Below are 6,593 nucleotides of genomic sequence, written 5' to 3' on the forward strand. Positions count from 1 at the left end.
TACCAAACAGTCCATGTTCTGCATCCAGATGGCCAGTGTCACACCTCTTCATGGCGGTCGGGTCACGTGGGTACCCATAGTAGGCGATAAAGTTGAAGTCCATCAGTGTGGTTCCACTGGCCACCTCAGACGACTTGTGTCCTCGGAACTGGCAAAGGACTGTTATCACATTTGGATCACTGACACCTGTCACCACGCTCGTAAGGTACTGCTGCAGCTGGTCCACACTGCCACTGGGCAGAGAAGACCAGCCATCTTGGCAAAAAAAGAAAAGAAAATTCAGTGCATTTCAGTTAGAAAGGGCTAAGCATATTGAAGTCGGCTGCTGGCTGGGAACCACATTTAAATGCCATTGTTGACGGCAGGTCAACGAACACACCTGTTCCTGTGGGAAGCTCCTTCACACCGAATGTGTCATAGAATATGACATGTTGCAGAAGACAATCCTCTGTCAGGGCACCAGCAAGGGCCTTCGATACTTCGTCGCCATTGGAGGTGAGGACCGAGTTCATTATCAGGGTCCGCTGGGCTGCAATTTGCTGGAGGTAACCGACAGGCTTCAACGTGACATTGGCCCGTCTGATAAGGAGTGGGGAATGCTGCACCGCCGACATTCTGAGCAAGCTCGCGGTCAAAGGAAAGTTGATGACTTTGGCTGTCGTCTGTTTTGTCAAAGAGTAGAAGTATATTAAGTATGAATTGCATGTATTTGGCACAGTTAAGTGCCAGATACTGTAATGCCTTTCCAATTTGCAGCTCCATGACAGGTACAACTTGCACTGATGGATCCAGGATTCACACATGCAAGCGCAAGGGCATCTTTTACTGTCACGATTCGATCTTAAAATTTATGCAATTCCATGAGTATAATGGATTTGTGTTCATACGTGTGGTGTCCGTTGCCTCTCAGACATCTGATGTCGGCTTTGCAGAACCATTGATCCCTCCCACAGGCGCCTGTTCCTTCACATATATCATATATATGGTACTGAGTTATGGCTCAATCTTATATCAGTCCGTATTGGAGCTGCTTTCAGTGTCAAATCAATGATTTCCGCCATCATGCAGTGGCATGGATGATGGTGGAAGTGCTGTGGTGGTTTTGGTAGCGTTCAGTTTTGGTGACGGTGGCATTGGTGATGGTGAGGTTGCGGGGGCCCCCCGTCATGCCCTTAAACACGGCCTCCTAACCATTCCGCCCCGCCGCGTTTTTCCCCTTTCCCCCCCCCGTTTTGCCATCCCCAGACTGCAGCCATGATGACGTTCGAACGAATGCGTCGCCTAGGTTGCAGGGGGCCCCCGTCATGCCCTTAAACACGCCCTCCTAACCATTCTGCCCCGCCGCGTTTTCCCCCTTTCCCCCCCTCGTTTTGCCATCCCCAGACTGCAGCCATCATGATGTTCGAACGAATGCGTCGCCTAGGTTGCAGGGGGCCCCCGTCATGCCCTTAAACAGGCCCTCCTAACCAATCCGCCCTGCCGCGTTTTTCCCCTTTCCCCCCTCGTTTTGCCATCCCCAGACTGCGGCCATCATGATGTTCAAACGAATGCGTCGCCTAGGTTGCAGGGGGCCCCCTTCATGCCCTGAAACATGCCCTCCTAACCATTCCGCTCCACCACGTTTTCCCCCTTTCCCCCCTGGTTTTGCCATCCCCTGACTGCGGCCATGGTGACGTTCAAACGAAGTCAGAAGTAGGCTGGGCAGGGAGGGTGTGCACATGGGATGTGCCTGGCATGCGCCTTGATGGGCCAGCAGCCTTGTACAGGCTGTGCATCCCATCTGGTAGTGCTGGGTTGACCAGGTGTGCGTGGTGCAGGTGGCGAGCCAGCGCCTCCATACAGGTGTATGTTCCTCTGCCCCTGCATTCTGGCATCCTGTTGTTGTTGTTGGAGTAGTTGCACTGTGTGGCTGTAATGTGTCAGAAGTAGGCTGGGCAGGGAGGGTGTGCGCATGGGATGTGCCTGGCATGCGCCTTGATGGGCCAGCAGCCTTGTACAGGCTGTGCACCCCATCTGGTAGTGCTGGGTTGACCAGGTGTGCGTGGTGCAGGTGGCGAGCCAGCACCTCCATACAGGTGTATGTTCCTCTGCCCCTGCATTCTGGCATCCTGTTGTTGTTGGAGTGGTTGCACTGTGTGGCTGTAATGTGCGAGGAAAGTGACAGGAGCATGTGCAGCAACTGAGATCTGTCCTGTCATGTTTGCAGGTATGCAGACATTCGTTGGCATGATGTTGAGAGTGTCCAACCAGGTGTATGCTTTGTGGCCGCCACCCAGCTGGCTGAAGCCATCTACACCATGACTGCAAAGATCTTTCCTTGTTTTGCAGTTTGGAGCCATGGAGACTGGAAGGTTGTTAGGATGGGAGCCTGGGTGACTCAGAGCCTGGAAGATTGGGAGCCTGTTAGGCTGTTAGGCTGGGATCCTGGGAGACTGGGTGCCTAAGAGCTTGTGAGGTTGGGAGCCTGGGACACTGGGAGGCTAGGAGATAGGGAGACTGGAGAACTGGCAGACTGGGGGACTTGCATTCCATGTTCAGGAGAGGTGAAATTGCTGGCAGAGATGCTTGTGAATGTAAGAAACCCTAAGACAGCAACCACCACCAAAAGAAAAAGAAAAGTAGGCATGTAGCGACCTGACAGCTTTGGGGCCTGTGAGCCTGTGTTACTGATAGCCTAATAGAGAGCCTGGGTGCTTAGGAGCCTGTGTTACTGGGGGACGAAGACTGTTAGTGACTGTGAGCTTGGGGGCCTGGGCCAAGGAGCGTGTGTTACTTGGAGCCTGGGGGCTGGGTGAATTAGAGCCTGGGAGCATGGGGCACTGCTTGTGTGTGACCCTAAGAGCCTGTCAGTCTGAGACTCTGGAAGTGTGATGTTAACTACTTATTGAAAGATGGTGAACTCAATTGGTACTTGCATGCTTCTGAATAAGTCATAACAGAATTCTGTTATTACTATTACAGGCTAATTCGATTTAGCCTGTCCTGTACATATAGACAGGAGTTGTGAAGAACAATGCTGACAGTGCGAGCTGGTGGTTCGAAATGTCTAGCTTGAACACAGCATGAGAGATTCTTTGCTAGTAAAACCTCAAGTAGATGGCTTAAGTGTGTAGCATATGTCTTTCAAATTTATAACAGGGTTTAAGGAAGGGGATTGAGTACATATAATTGTCACTTTTTAGAAAGGAACAAAACATGAACACATAGCCAGCATATGACCATTGGGAACATGACTGAATTTACATATATGAGTGGCAATTCATGATCCGTCATGCTGTGCAAGGAGCATGACAACTGTCATGACCATGACTCTGCCTCATGACCGGTAACATGACCGGTCATGAGGCCTCATGAGTGGTCATGAGGCAACATGACCAGATCTATGACAGGAAACCCCCCGCATGACCACATCCATGACCAAGTCGTTCCCCGAGTGTTCCACTGTGGGCTGCTCACCCTGAGAAAGAATGGGCACTGCGGGCTTTGCCCATTAGTGATTGTTATAAGCATTAATACATTTCTTCATTTCTAAAATCTAATAATCGGGTTATCCAACTTATGCACACATCTACTTTAAACTTTGCAAATTCATGTAAATGCCAAGGGGCCCATCATCAAACCTACATCCACTGTACACGTTTAAACCACACAACCACCAAACACCCCCAACGAACAAACCATCAGGATCCTCCACTTCGCCATGCATGTGCCATCAGAATAACACTAACAAAAGTGATAGTGGGACTAACGGCTCAACTCGACTGTAATCACAATTTAGATGCATAATTCTCCATACTGACATTCTCCTTTCACTTCGTCAACTGCTTATACTTTACTGTTGCAACAACTAGCAATGTGTGGGTAATTTGCACTGTACGGCCAATGCAAGAAAACAAACCGTTTCACTCATTGGAAAAGGCCCACATGCTTGCTAATGCCAGCCGATAAAACTTTCGCCTAAAACTTTCCAAGAACAAGGGGCAGGAGAGGGGAGAAAGTGTGGGGAAGTGGGGCGGCAGCCCCACGACCCCGCACATCCCCCCCAAGACCACCTGGCCACCGACATGCAATTATGATAGGAATGAGCGGGAGCCAAGGGAAACATTTAAAAGCATGATTGAGTTTGCCATAAACAACTCAAAACAGAAGGCAACGGGGACAACTCCCTTCTCACTGAATGGTGTTCAGCAACCACGTGTTCCGGTTGACCTTCACCTAAAAACCAAGGTGCCTGCCGCTCAGAAGCAAGAAGCGATGCTTCGCGAGTGTATAAGCAAAGCTAAAAAGTGTCTCTTGGCTGCGCAACAAGTCCAGAAGGACGCCGCCGACATGCATAGGCGTCCCGTGCGTTACGAGGTTGGGCAGAAAGTGCTGTTAAGTACCAAAAATATTACATGAAAAAACCCTGGAACCAGGAAGCTGATGCCCAAGTTCATGGCCCATACACGGTTGTCGCTCGCGTGGGCGAAGCCGCGGTAAAACTGGACTTACCAGCGGCCTCCCGCCTACACCCGGTCTTTCACTTCTCTTTGTTGAAATTGTACAGAGAAGACGTAAAGCGACAGCCACCGGCGCCACTCGTCATTGAGGGTGAGCCGTATTTCATGGTCGAAGCTATCGTCGACCATCACGATGTTTCAGCCCGAGGTGGACGTGGAAAGACACGTCGAGAGTATTTGATTAAATGGGAAGGTTACGACTCTAGTCATAACACCTATGAACCAGAGGAATCCCTTCGCCAGTCTACCCCCCTGGCTGAATCCATCGACGAATATGAACGCAAACTTGCGTCTAAGAAGCACCCTCAAGCCCTGGAAAAACCTAAGGGACGGAAAACTTCTAAGAAGAAGTGACGCTCCCGGGATGGTTCGCTTCAGAGGGGGGAGACTGTAGCAAGCTACATTTCCCTTAGAATAATTTAACGATTACTTTTAACAATAACTGTTAATTCGTTAACGATTCGACTCAAGTTTCGTACATGTTACGAGCTTCATCACATGTATCAAACATAGCGGTTGTTTGTAAGCGAACCTAACGGGCTGGGGCCCCGGGCCCCACCAACATTATCCTAGTACGGCAAGACCGTGGTAGGGAATCTCCGGCAGGTAGGCCGAGATATAAGCTACCCGGGCGGGGTGCTCGGGCCAGACACTGACGTATCACATTACTAGGTGTTCAGAGTTCAAGACTCCGCTGCCGCCGTCTCTGATTGTTCGTACGCGTCTATGTACGCTAGTGCTTGCCGCTGGGTTGGACTTCTTCCTGCCTCGGCGAGGACTGTAAACTCTACGCTTCCGCTAAGTCAGTCGACCCATCAGGTGAGCGACTGCTACAGCTCCCCATTGAAGCTCATCACTAGTGCCCACCTGCAGGTGCAGAATCTGTTAGGCTAATATTTCCTAACAGGCACGCCTGTTAGCCGCTGTTATACCCCCTATGAGTTGGTAGGGCCTGCCGGACAAACGAAAGGCGCGCCCGGAGAAAGCACACTGGCCAGTTCAGCACATTATTGAACCAGCTGCAGCCTATACCTGCCTTCAATAGCGCCACGGGCTGCCTCACATTCCCCGCCTGATACTCCCACAAACATCTCGCAAAAAATAGCCCTTGGAGGCTGTGTCCTTTCCGTACACCAAAAGCAGGTTGAGAATCACATTTCATCGCCCTGAATTGCCCTCTGCCAGTCCATCCATCGCCTCATCGTATATGGAAGTGGCCGGACCCGCATGTTTGCAGCGGCACAAGAACACGGATCCAGGTCGATGCAGCCTGGTGCAAAAAGCACGTGCACCAGGTCCAAGATGAAATCTGGCGTGTACCATTCCCATGTACCGTAGTGCTACTTATAGTTCGTGATCGCTTTGTTCGGGGCAGGGTCAAAAAACATTCTGAAATTTGTACGTGCTCTTTGAATTTCGGGGAAGTCTGGACCAGATTTTGCGGGCATGATACAAATTTCGGGGCCCCTTCCAAAGTTTCGGGGCTTTTCAAACTGCAGCTTCCAGTCAGTCTCCCTCCACCGGGAACCCTTAGGCTCGCCTCGCCGGCTGCCGTAGCATTGACCGCATTGCGCTCGCGCCTAGCAACCTCCTCGTGCTCCATTGGCTCACGCTGGGCCTCGACAACAGCATCATCAAGCCTAACTGGTGCAAATCCAGCTCGGTCGCTCACCGGAGCGTTTGGTGCTAGCGGTTTCATCCCGCATTGAAGCAGGGTTGCCTGTCTTGCACGTTTTCCAGCGTTGTTCATGTCCTACGTTTATGACTATATTTTATGTATTTAAGAGCTGATTTCCGCCTTGAAATCCTAGTTTTTGCGAAGTTTGATCGACCGGCTTCGAAGGGTACGATATTTCGGGGCTGTGGTCCCTTGGGATACCTTTGAATTTGTACGTGCTACATATTCGTGGTGCCTCACGAATTATTGTAGCACGAACTATAAGTAGCACTACGGTATTGCTTTGCATGAACAGACGCAGGCCGCCATATTGCAGCGGCAGTGCAACAGGTGCAGCCAATGCATGCTCTCGACGTGGGTCTTGGACATCACGTCCATACTGACATGCAGCAAGCACTGGAGCGTGCACACTCCTA

The sequence above is a fragment of the Volvox carteri genome, assembly GCF_000143455.1.
Source record: "Volvox carteri f. nagariensis unplaced genomic scaffold VOLCAscaffold_5, whole genome shotgun sequence".
NCBI classification, from domain to species: Eukaryota; Viridiplantae; Chlorophyta; class Chlorophyceae; order Chlamydomonadales; family Volvocaceae; genus Volvox; species Volvox carteri.